The sequence below is a fragment of the Megascapheus bottae genome, chromosome 5 (genome assembly GCF_031878675.1).
Source record: "Megascapheus bottae isolate mThoBot1 chromosome 5, mThoBot2.hap1, whole genome shotgun sequence".
NCBI classification, from domain to species: domain Eukaryota; kingdom Metazoa; phylum Chordata; class Mammalia; order Rodentia; family Geomyidae; genus Megascapheus; species Megascapheus bottae.
The window spans coordinates 19,344,865-19,358,102 of NC_143513.1; the positions used below are offsets into that span (position 1 = coordinate 19,344,865).

Consider the following 13,238-nt stretch of genomic DNA (forward strand, 5'->3'; position numbering starts at 1 on the left):
GAACATTGGACCCTGCACCCTTGAAAAAGGCCTTGCTGCCTTCATCACGTGCGATCTTCCGCCAGCAGTCCAGTGTGCCTGTGTACATGATATCAGTTCCTTTGCAACCTGATTGCATCATCATGCGGCGGCGCACAGTATCAATAGGATAGGAAATCAAACCAGCAATAGCCGTGACAGACTGTGCGATCATCCAGCTGATGAAGGTATGAGTATTTTTAGGATCTGGAAGCATTCCCTTTGCGGAGTCATAGATACCAAAGTAGGCAGCCCGGTAGACAATAATCCCCTGCACAGACATATTGAAACCTTGATACAGGCCTCTAAGCCCATCGGATTTGTAGATCTTTACCAGGCAGTCACCAAGGCCTTTAAATTCTCTTTCAGCTCCAGCTTTGCCTACATCAGCTGCTAGACGGGTACGGGCAAAATCAAGAGGGTACACAAAACACAGGGAGGTGGCCCCGGCTGCCCCTCCAGAGGCCAGATTCCCTGCAAAGTAGCGCCAAAACTGGGTTTTCTTGTCAACACCACCCAGGAAGATCTGCTTGTATTTATCTTTGAAGGAGAAGTTGAGAGCTTGGGTGGGGAAGTATCTGATGACATTGGCCAGGTTACCACTCCAGAAAGACAGAACTCCCTGTTCCTTAGGGATCCGAACCACACAGTCTACAATGCCCTTGTACTGCTTATCGGCGGTGATTTGCTTGCTGGCATGTTGTACCTGTAGCAGGGGCTTAACGCGCTCGATGGGCGCTACAGCAGTCTTGGAGATAGCAGCCGCCACTCCACCGGCCAAGAAGTCCTTGACGAAGGACATGGTGGCATCAGTCATGTTGAAAGAGAAGGCGAGCAAGTGCAAGCGGGACGGGGAGAAGCGGAGAGCCGGCAAGTACTCCCGGGCTGGAGGGCCTGTGCACCACTCTTGTATCTGTCATTCTACAAGCCAGAACAGAGCAAAAACCCATGCCTGACTCAGTGGTAGTGTCAGTGGGGATAGGAAGATCTCCACTCCCTCTTCATCCTCACTGTGGTGCACTAATTCCATTCCTTACAAAGGAGAAATTCAAAGTAGGAATCAGATATGGCGGGGAATTTAGATATTTTATCTCTAACGAAAGGAGAACATTCTTGGAAGACCAGGTCATATTGTCATAGGAGCCTCATCCTGAATGATGGATGCCCAGATCGCCCTCCAAAGGAGGTGATGGGGCCTATGAAAATGTAGGCTTCACTGCACAGAACTCAATTTCTCAATCACAAGGCCTCAGCCTGCTAGTGTATGAGCCAGTCCACACAAAGGCATTGGCTGAGACTAGAGATAAGTCAGAAAGGGTTCACATCTTTCCATGGATACCCACAAATGGATTAAAGTTGAGTAAGATGAGAGGTTGACATCGCACTTGACATATTCCTTTTTCTTCTGCCCTAGGGATTTTGTGGAGAATGAAGAGCAGGCAACAGAAACATCTGTGCAACAGCGACATCTGCTGTTCACAACAGCACTGAACTAGATAAGGAGAAACCCAGAACCCAAGTGCTCACAGAGAAGCTCATAATATATCTGGAATTCATGGAAACCAAGAGCTAGGACCGGTTGCTATTTTTCTATTTCTTTTTTAAAAGAATTTCTCATTTATCTGGCACAATTAGACAAGACATTTTCTAGATAGGAACATACTGGGTAGTAGTTATAACATTCTGGGACCATTAAGAGACAGATTAGAGGAATACTCTCCTGGGGCACTGGACAGCTGGGTTCTGCTAGGACTAAGCACAGTCTCATACATGTGCCCACAGTAAAGGGGGCTGCAGGAGTTTTGTGGGGGATGGTTTGTCTTTATATACTTGAGGTCAAAAGCAGGACATGGAAACCACGTGGTGAATCACCTGTGGACTCTTGATCTCCCCAGGTCCACCCTGCCCAGTGTGCTTCCCCTCCTGAAGGCTCCTTTCTCCCATCCCTTGCCCAGTGCAGTCCACTTCTCTGAGAAGAATCAGGATGTGTCAGGGTGGGAATGGGGTAATTAAGCTACTCAAAGTGGGGCTAAAGACTGTCACACATCTCTCCCCAGTCTTGGCACATCAGGAACAGCATGGCACCCGGGCAAAGCTGATCTGAAACTGTTTCACTCAGTTTTAAAGCCACATGCTAAGTGTTAGTACCAACACCTTGATGGAAATGGTGCCATGTGTCCACTCAGACTCTCGCTTTCAGTTCAAAAACCTTCATGTAGTTTCAGCTGTAAGTTGTGCCAGAGAGTTGTACTGGGAGACAACTCACAAAAGTCACACTTCTGGCTTTATGGGCACCAGGATCCAGGGTTTGGGTGGGGCTGGCGTTTTGTCTCCTCTATATTTGCTGTAGGAAGATAGGACTGAAATTTTAGACTCCAAGTTGAGGAAGCCCTGTTACAACTCCCCCTGGTTTGTCATCCATTCCTTAAATGGGGGGGGGGGCTTGGGAACACTGATTCTTCTGATTAGTGGTCTATTTCCTGATTCATGTGTGGAGGGCTTCTGAAAGCATCTAAGCAAAGGTGACATGTCAGATGCTTTTTATGAAAGAAATTCCATTAGCAAAGATTCAAATGGGAGCCAAGGTCAGAAAGTGTTCAATACTGCCATCTGGTGGAAGGACTTTGACTTTTAGGTAATGGCTTATTAGCATCCTTTCTGTGAGCCAGGTACAATCCACAGCTTGTTTCCTATTGTTCAAGCTTCAATCTTTTTAATTTTTATTGTAATTAATAAAAGGGTTACATGATATTTGCCAGATAGAAGGTGCATTAATTCACATACGTTGATACCCTTTCACATATCTTAGTACCCATTACCCTCCCCCCCACCGCCCCCCACCCGTCTTGGTTTTCTCCCCTTCCCTATCAAATTTCAAAAAAACCGAATAAAAATAAATTCAATATATCAGATAACAAAGCGAGATACTGTAACAATATGAGATACCCAAGGGACAGCAAAGGAGATGAGAGACAACATAGTACATCAAGCTTCAATTTTTCTACTTTGTCTCTATAGTCTCTTATAGACTGAACTAGTATGGATCAGTTAAAGATTGCCAGTCTAGCAAGCACAAGGCTCTGAGTTCAAACCCCAGTAACAACACAAAATCAATTTGTCTTTCCTCCACTTGACACTCAATGGATTGAAGTGGTTCCTCTCTCGTAAGGGTGAGCTTACTCAGCCCACCAAGCGCTAGTTTCTCCCTGAAACGCTTTCCCTACAAAGGCAGAGGTAAGGTCCCTAACTATCCCAGTACTCCTTTGCCTGGTCCGACTCAAACATAGAAGAACCACAATGTACATTAAGATACTCCACATCCCACAATAATTGTCAGAAAGATTTTTTGAATTCAGATTAAAAAATGGAAGATCATTAAGAAAAATTAATCTCTGACCATAAAAGAAATGCAAATCAAAACAACTTTGAGATTCCACCTCACTCCAGTTAGAATGGCCATGATCAAGAAATCTTATAGGGCCTGGGAGTTTGGTCTAGTGGTAAAGTGCTTGCCTAGCATGCACAAAGACCTGGGTTCAATTCCTCTGTACCACATAAATAGAAAAAATGCTGGAAGTGGTTCTGAGGCTCAAGTGGTAGAGCTCAAGCCTTGAGAAAGTCCAAGGCAGTGCTCAGGCCCTGAGCTCAAGCCCAGGACTGGCAAAAAAAATTCTAATAACAACCAGATGCTGGCGGGGATGTAGCCTGAAGGGATCGCTACTACACTGTTGGGAGTATAAACTCGTTCAGCCACTATTAGTAATTCCTCAAAAGATTAAACATAAAACTCCCCTATGACCCAGCAATTCTTCTCCTTGGCATTGACCTAAATGTCCAGAAACAAGGACATACTAAAGCCACTAGCACAATGATTTTCATTGCAGCATTATTTGCCATAGCAATGGAACCAACCCAGATGCCCCTTAGTAGATGAATGGATAAAGATGTGGTATTTATACCCAATGGAATTCTATGCTGCCATCAGAAAGAATGACATTGCTCCATACGTAAAGAAATGGAAAGACTTGGAAAAAAAATCATATTAAGTGAAGTAAGCCAGACCCAAAGGAACAAAGGCTCAATGGTTTCCCTAATTTGTAATAAATAGTACCCATCTAAGATTCTACTAGCTGAGGATCACAATAACTCAAAACCTAACATAAGGCCATATAGAATGAGACTATGCGAAATGAGATTTGTTACCCCCAATAAAAAAAGGAAAATTATTTGTATGACTGTATGTATTTTTGGAGAAAATAAATATCAGAAGAAAAGAAATGTGAAAGGTCCTGATTTTAACTGAGTGTGGCAAGAAGTTACAGCCAGGTCCCTCTGCTTCTGTGTCAGACAACTGAAGAATAGTTAGAGAACCTAAAACTACTCTTAAACCTTTAAACTGAATGTATTTTCTTCCAATCCAAGGTGGTAGTCAGGTGGAGTTATACAGGATAGGACCCTCTTTTAAGAACTATTCACCTCTGGTGAGGGTGGGGGGGGGAAATGGGGACCAAGACATGTGAAAGGGTATCAATGTATGGGAATTAGTACACCATCTATCTGGCAAATATCATGTAACCCTTCTATTAATTACAATAAAAAATATATGAAAAAAAGGAATTATTCACCTCTGGAGCCAGGCACAGTGGCGGCTCACGCCTGTAATCCTCAATACTCAGGAGGCTAAGATCTGAGGATCTTGGTTCAAAGCCAGCCCAGACACTAAAGCCTATGAGGCTCTTATCTCCAATTAACCACTAGAAAGCCAGAAGTGGTGCTGTGGCCCACGGGTAGGACCTTGAGCTGAAGCGCTCAGGGTCAACACCTAAGCCCAGAGTTCAAGTCCCATGACTGACCAAAAAAAAAAAACCCATTTTGTTTTTACTTTCCAAAAACATACAGGTAGAAGTATGCCCTTGAAACATAAAAGGAGCTAAGGAATTCTTTGGAGACAACAGGTTGTTATAATTATCAAGCATACATGCTAAACACATTGCCAACTCAGTTCATTTTAACACCAACTTTACCATAAATTAATTAGTACAAAGCAAGTCATCAATGATTAATCCCATAGCCAACCCTTTCTGAACTCCAAACTACATTTCAAAAATCATTCTTCTTTTACTACATTAGATGTGGTAATTTCATGATTAAAAGACAGATTTACAATACTTGAAGGAATATCGCAGACTTCTGAGATTTCTGGATGACATATATAGTTAGATAATTTAAGATTACAAAATTAACTACTTTAGTCACATGCAAATTTTCAATGAATACTTGCTTACAAGCATGCTATTTACTGGACACAGATAAATGAAAAACTAAGATTGTGTGTGTGTGTGTGTCTGTGTGTGTGTGTGTGTGTGCATGCACGCGCGCACATGCGTGCACATGCAAAAATGTTAATTTCCCCACAAAAGATTTAACAGAGCTAATAACAGATCAAAGAAAAATAAAATATACTGTTATTGCTGTTTCACTAGCCAACATACATTTTTTAAAACATATCCTATCTCAAGCTCTTTGCTGTTTCCTATCTTAACTGAAATCCAGACATCTTTGAGACGGGAGGCCGGGAAGGCACATTTCACATTGGTGTTTACTCACCAAATGCACAGATCAGGCCAACTGGCACAATCGCATGGTTTATTTCTTTTTACCTGTGTGCCATGCAAATGATCATTCTTCCTGATCAGATAAATTTCCATTTTAACTCCCCTCAGATAGCATCTTATGTGTAACTAATAAATGAACCAATTAAGCCTATTTAAGAGCAAGTGCTAACACAGACTGTGGTTCCAGTTATTTTATTGGTAGTGATCTCATAGCTGGGCAACCACCTTATGAGGCTACCCATTATTTCTAATGGAGCATAGTGAATAAAATGTTTACGAAACAAGACTTTTCTAACGCTGAGCACCAATGGCTCACACCTGTAATCCTAGCTACTCAGGAGGTTGAGATTTACGGATGGAGGTGTACAGTTAATCTGGACAGAAAAGTTCACGAGACTCTAATCTCCAACTAACTAGCAAAAAGCTGGAAGTGGAGGTTTGGCTTAAGTCGTATAAAGCCAACCTAACAAGCAAGCTAAGCAAGTGCACAAGGCTCTGAGTTCAAGCCCTGGTACCAGAAAAAAAGAAAGCCTTACCATTTTTTACCTTGTAATATCTATCAAGTTGTAGATAAATATACATTGAGTACTGTATAGTAACTGCAAAAATAATAATACTTGTTTACCTGTATTTATTCTAGAACTCAAATGTGATCTGTGCACACATCTATGTAGTCCATCTATGACATTCTACCTAAATTAGATATGCCTTGTTACCAGAAGCCAGTACCAGAAAGTTGTACTAAGTCTTACTTTGGAAGTAGTTATAATTAAAAAAAGAGGAACTAAAATTCTTAGCACTCATCTAAATTCTAATGTAAGTGCCTTTAGGTATTGTAGTATTTTTTTAACAGTTACCAGAAGTGTCCAAATATTTTTGTGACTGTCATGAAATACAGACTCTCACAATTTTATTTAAAACATAAACTACCTATATTTATGCTACATTTGAGTCACATTAAAAATCTCTATAGAGGGCTGGGAGTTTGGCCTTGTGGTGGAGTGCTTGCCTAGCATGCACAAAGACCTGGGTTCAATTCCTTGATACCACATATGTAGAAAAAAGCTGGAAATAGTGCTGAGACTCAAGTGGTAGAGCTCTAGTCTTGAGAAAGTCCAAGAACAGTGCTCATACCCTGAGTTCAAGTCCAAGACTGGCAAAAAAAATTCTACAGAAATTAAGATACTAGGGGGCTGGGAATTTGGCCCAGTGGTAGAGTGCTTGCCTAGCATGCACGAAGACCCAGGTTCGATTCCTCGATACCACATACATAGAAAAAAGCTGGATGTGGTGCTGAGGCTCAAGTGGCTCAGCACTAGTCTTGAGAAAGCCCAAGGACAGTGCTCAGGCCCTGAGCTCAAGCCCAGGACTGGCCAAAAAAAAAAAGAAATTAAGATACTAGAACATATAATATGCCAGACACAGTGGCTTATGCCTATAATCTCAGATACTGAGGAAGCAGAGACCAAGAGAATCACAGATCCAAGCTAATATTGGCTTAAAGTGAGAGCATATCTCAACCAATATGATAGCATGCACCTGTCATCCCATCATCCTATCTATGTATGAAGGAGGCCTTAGATAAAAGGATCACAGAGTCCAGACCTGACAAATTGTGAGACCCTATCTGAAAAATAACTAAAACAGAAAGAGCTGGAGATGTCACTCAAGAGACAGAGTACCTATCTTGCAAACACAAGACTCTAGGCTCACCCTGTCTAGGACCACCCAAATTACCAAATGGTATTGTTTAAGTAACAGCATGAGTGTGTGTGTGTGTGTGTGTGTGTGTGTGTGTGTGTGTTCACACGCATACATGCACTAGTCCTGGGGCTTGAACTCAGGGACTGGATGCTGTCCCTGTTTTTTGCTCAAGGCTAAATAAGGCTCTACCCCTTAAGCCACAGCTCGACTTCTGGTTTTTGGTGGTTAAATGGAGATAAGAATGTCATGGATTTTCCTGACAGAGCTGGATTCAAATCACGATCCTCAGATTTCAGCCTCCTGAGTAGCTAAAATTGTAGGCATGAGCCACCAGTGCTGGAAATTTAGTTTTATGACCAAATATTGTATCCTAATGGCTTCAAGTTTCTCATTATTGTCTTGAAAATTATCATATTATCTTATTAAGAATTTGATTTGGGGCCAGGAGTTTGGCCTCATGGTTGAGTGCTTGCCTAGCATGCACAAGGACTTGGGTTCGATTCCTCAGTGCCTCATACATAGAAAAAAGCCGGAAGTGGTACTGAGGCTCAAGTGGTAGAGCTCTAGCCCTGAGAAAATCCAAGGACAGTGCTCAGGCCCTGAACTCAAGCCCAGGTCTGGCAAAAAAAAAAAAAGAATTTGAAGGTCAGGAGTATGGCTTAGTGGTAGAGTGCTCACCTAGCATGCATAAAGCCGTGGGTTTGGTTCCCTGGAATCCCATACACAGAAAAAGCCAGAAGTAGTGCTGTTGCTCAAGTGGCAGAGTGCTAGCCTGGAGAAAAAATTGTCTAATGACAGTGTCCAGGCCCTGAGTTCAAGCCCAAGACTGGCCAAAAAAAAAAAAAAAAGAATTTGATTTGCTTATTTAAAAATGAATAATGTGCTTATTACAATATCACTAGCATTTTTATTATTGAAAAGTTTAAAATACTGCTAAGTGTAAAATTTATTATTTGACTTTAGTAAAGGCAAAGTTGTAGGATTTTAACTCAAGGCCTGGATGCTGTCCCTGAGCTCTTTTGCTCAACGCTATTATTGCACTACCTCTTTGAGCCACAGTGCCATTTTTGGTTTTTGAATGGCTAATTGGAGACAAGAGTCTCACAGGTGCTTTTCTGCCTTGGCTGGCTTTGAACTGTGATCTTCAGATTGCAGTCCCCTGAGTAGCTAGGATTACATGCATGAACCACTGATACCCAGCTAACGGCACATTTAAAAAACAAAACAAAACGACAACAACAACAAAACTATGAACATCCACAGTCAAGGTGCCCAGTGGCTCTAAAAACCAAGCCAAAGAGATTGGAGGCGTGGCTCAGTTAGAGCTCTAGCCAATGGGCAACTGTGAAAGGTACCAGGTTTAAGTTCCAGCCTCTGATCTAAAAGAAAAAAAAAATGCCAATGAAAATCCAAATCTTGCCAGAGAGGATCTTTAAACCACAGTGTGTGCTGACAGCAGGCTGGACAAAGACCCTGAGTGTCCTTGGCTCCCGCCTCTCCTACTCCACTCTTCCACCTCAGCCTAACGGCCAGCATGTGCTCTAGTCTAGCAGCACTTGAAGGTGGTTGCAAGGAGCAGGGTAGTGAGTGTGCCCTGTATTTATCTTTGTTTTAGGAAACTCTCCATGATTTTCACAGCATCAACACCTCTTAAATGATTATGAACCTTTATTTCAGATTGTAGCTATGGTTCTCAAATTGTACCACATGAAAATCCCCGGAAGGGTGTGTGGGAAAAAAAATGCAGGTTACTGAAATCAGGCTCCGAATTTCTCATTCAGAAAGCCTGGAGCATGGCCTAACAACTTGTGTTTCCAACAAGTCTCCAGGGGATGCTATCAGTGGTAGCTCTGATAGGCTGCTGGATTGAAGCCTGTGTAGTAAATGGGCCTCATCGTTCATTTTATCATGTGTCATACTTGCTTCTGTCATGAGGTGGCAGCACCTGTGCATGAAGAAGTCTCACACATTAAAACCTACAGAAACCAATCGTGAGAAAGCCATGGTGGTGAATTATATTATATTTATTCTACGAGTTGAATGAGAACCTAACCCCGACAGATAATACACATCTGTGCAAAATCAGACTACAAGAGCAAGCAAATAAAATGGACAGACAGTAAAAAGGTAGGGTTTCCTTCTCTATCTAGTGATTCTGAAATGCTTCTCCTGGAAAGCCCTCGATTGAACGCAGCAAATGATCTAAGAAGCTTGTTAAATATGTTGATTCTCCTGACCCCATTATAGTTAAGCAGATTCAGGATCAGTCGGAGTGGTTCTATTTTCAGCAGATGTCTCAGTGGATACTGAGGAACCGAATGTTTGCCTGTATCTGTGCACATCTGTGCTTAGATTTTTTTTTTTTAATGAAATGATTCTTTCCGGGGTTAGACTGCACACCTAGGTGCCTCATTAGCACAGTAAGGAGTGTGTCAGTCTCACAGATCTCAAACCAGCTTCAAACACAGAAGAGTTCGACCGTTCCCACAAGTGGCCACCGGTCCCAGACAGCTGAGCCATGTGGTCAGTCTCCACGGAGACCAGCTGTGAGTGAGTGTGAAATGACTCCCAATTTCACAAACTTGGGAGGTAAAAATATATAAAATGATGCACTGATATAATATGCTGAAATTAAAATGCTTTCACGTGTTGGGTGATGTAAAATACTTCAAATGTGCCTCCTAAAAGTATTAAATAACCTGTAACTCACAACATATTTCTATTGGAGAGGGCTGGTTAAGAGACATAAATAAGAGTGACAAAAATAATCCGGAATGCTAGGCACTGGTGGCTTACTTCTGTAATCCTAGCTACTAAGGAGGCTGAGATGTGAGGATTGCTGTTCAAAGCCAGCCCAGACCAGAAAGACTATGACACTCATAACTACAGTTAACCACCAAAAAGCTGAAAGTAGAGCTGTGGCTCAAGTGATAGAGCACTAGCCTTGAGAACCTAGGCCCTAAGTTCAAGTCCCAGGACCAGCACAAAACCAAAAACCAAACCAAACCAAACAAAACAGAGAAAAGATAGAAATCTGAGCTGTAGAGGATAACAGGGCTGGGAAGTCTTGACTATCCCGCATTCTGCTAGAATTCTTTCCCTGAAGCCTCATGCCCTGGTAAAGAAACACTCATCAGCCTGCAGATGAAGGGAAGGGCTGATCCATGTATGGGATTCAATTCAGCATAGCTGATGATGAAGACCCAGGAGACACTGGCTCTCTAAACAAGCTGAACTCAGAAACAGACAAGCTGTTAATTCCTTGCTGGAACTCTCAGAGCCTGTTCACATAAGAAAATGGATGGCTGGTACAAACAACTGACACATGTGCTACTCAACGGGGGCATATTAAACCTGCACAACCTGTGAGAACTCTTCTTCCATAAAAAGAGAGACATATGATTGCAACTGGTCACCAAACAAAGCCATATGGGTTTATTTATGAGAGTAAGAAAGAACATGTTAAAAAGTAGTTCCTTCACTACTAGTACTGTTACTGCACTTTTAGGAAGAAAGGCATGTCTATCTGGACATAAGTATCATCTGGAAATGGGTTAGAATTGTACATTCTGAACCTCCAGCCCTAACATAAAAGATCAGAAACTCTGAGGGTGGAGTCAAGATTTCAGGACTTAATCAGCCTAGCAAACAGCTAACTTTGAAGATGGATCTTGATCCAGAGAACAGGCTTTCCAAAGAGGCCATGTAACAGCAGCCCAGGGGCTGGGAGACATGGTGGCTGACAGTATGACTCTCTCTGTGTCTGCTGTCATTGTTTGCTATGTGATCAGGTAGTTATTTAAGAGCAGATTATTTGTACTCAGAACCACAAAGGCTCACAGTGGAGCTTCTTTCCCTACTGAGTGGTCAGGGTTTGTCTTAAACTTTTCTAACCTGCTCTGCCATCTGAAAAATAGGGGAATGCATCCTGTACACAATTCTTTTTAATTTTTTTAAATTATTAAAAAATTGTTTTGCTGGTCTTGTGGCTTGAACTCAGGGCCTGAATGTTGTTCTTGAGCCTTTTTGTGCTCAAGGCTAGCACTCTACCACTTGAACCACAGTGCCACAGTAGTTTAGTGGAGATAAGAGTTTCACAGACCTTCCAGCCCAGGCTGGCTTTGAACCACAATCCTCAGATCTCAGCCTCCTGAGTAGCTAGGATTGCAGGCATGAGCTCTGTAAATGAATCAATGCATGGAAGAGACTATTCAAAGGTTGTAGTACAAAGAAGAGGATTGCCCATAAGTAGGATATGGGAATGCTAGAGAACAACCTCAAACGTTCACTGTCTTCTATGTTTTTCTTACCTCTGCTTAGCCCATATTGGCTATTTATATCAAAATCGCTTACTTCACCATTAGTGAAGAGTCCACTCCAATCTCATTCTTGTTACGGATCCATTAAATTTTTTTTTTTGGATCCATTAAATTTTTTTTTTTTTTTGCCAGTCCTGGGCTTGAGCTCAGGGCCTGAGCACTGTCCTTGGACTTTCTCAAGGCTAGAGCTCTACCACTTGAGCCTCAGCACCACTTCTGGCTTTTTTGTATGTATGTGGTACCAAGGAATCGAACCCAGGTCTTTGTGCATGCTAGGCAAGCACTTTAACCACTAGGCCAAACTCCCGGCCCTGGATCCATTAAATTTTTAACTGCAGATTTACAAATTCAGATTTGAATCCAAAGAGGGTTTGAAGTTGCAGCCTCCTCCCCTTCCCTTCCCCCCACACAATAGGGACTGAGAAGCTTCTTTTTTTATTGTAATGTATAAGGGGTTACAGTTATATTCACCAGAAAGTACATGTATTACTTCTCACACATTGATACCTCCTTCTCATGTTTTTGTCCCCATTTCCCTCTCCCCAATCCCTCCCAAGCATCTCGTTTTCCCCCTTTCCCTTTCCTATTTGAAATAAACAAATAAACGTACATACATTATGCCAGGTAACAAAGTCAGATACTATAACAATATGAGATTAACCAAAGGGCAACAAAAGAGAAGAGAAATAACATAGTGCATTAAGAACAACAATCACACAAGATAAAGCTCTTGTTTCCATATCCTAGAGATCCTTTCATTTAGCCTCATCCTATATGACCTTATGTACCTAGGTTTTGAGCTATTGTAATCCCCTGCTAGGAAATTCTAGATGTGTACTAATTATTACAAATGAGGGAAACCATTGAGCCTATGCTCCTTTAGGTCTGGTTTGCTTCACTTAATATGATTTTTCCAAGCCTTTCCATTTTCTTACAAATGGGGCAATGTTATTCTTTCTGATGGCAGCATAGAATTCCATTGTGTATAAATTCCACATCTTCTTGATCCAATCATCTACTGAGGGGCATCTAGGTTGGTTCCATATCTTAGCTATGGTAAATAGTGCAGCAATGAGTGTAGAGAGCTATTACATTCGCCATTACAAGATGGCGCTGGCATCCGCCTTTGTGGTTGTGCCACTGAGTTGTTTGTCTGAAAGTTTCCAGGAAGAGATGTGATTGTTCATGAGCTTTATGCATGATTGGAAGTATGTGTAATGCCATATTGCTACTTGTTTAGAATGTGCTATAGAGGTGTACTTATATTATTGGCTATAGAATTGTAAGAAAGCAAATGTGATTGGATGATGGGCCTATAAAAGCCCAGGGTTTTGAGGAAGTCGGGGTCGACCCGGCATAGCTGTAAGCTTGCTGAATAAACTGCTGCTCGAGAAGAAGTCTCACTTGTTGCATCTTCCTTGCCGGCCGAGGGGATAGCGACAAATGAGCATCATTATGCGAGTGGCTTCATTATGGCCTGTTTCTGGACATTTGGGTAAATGCCAAGGAGTGGAATTGCTGGGTCATAGGGGAGCTCTATGTTTAGTCTTTTGAGGAGCTGCCATACTGCTTTCCATAGTGG

The 13,238-nt window shown here is 42.1% G+C and overlaps 1 pseudogene; it reads right to left on the minus strand.

Annotated features, from left to right (window-relative positions):
- The window catches only part of LOC150063060 (ADP/ATP translocase 2 pseudogene), a 1,172-nt pseudogene extending 279 nt beyond the window's left edge, over positions 1-893 (minus strand).
- Positions 894-13,238: the final 12,345 nt, after the last annotated feature.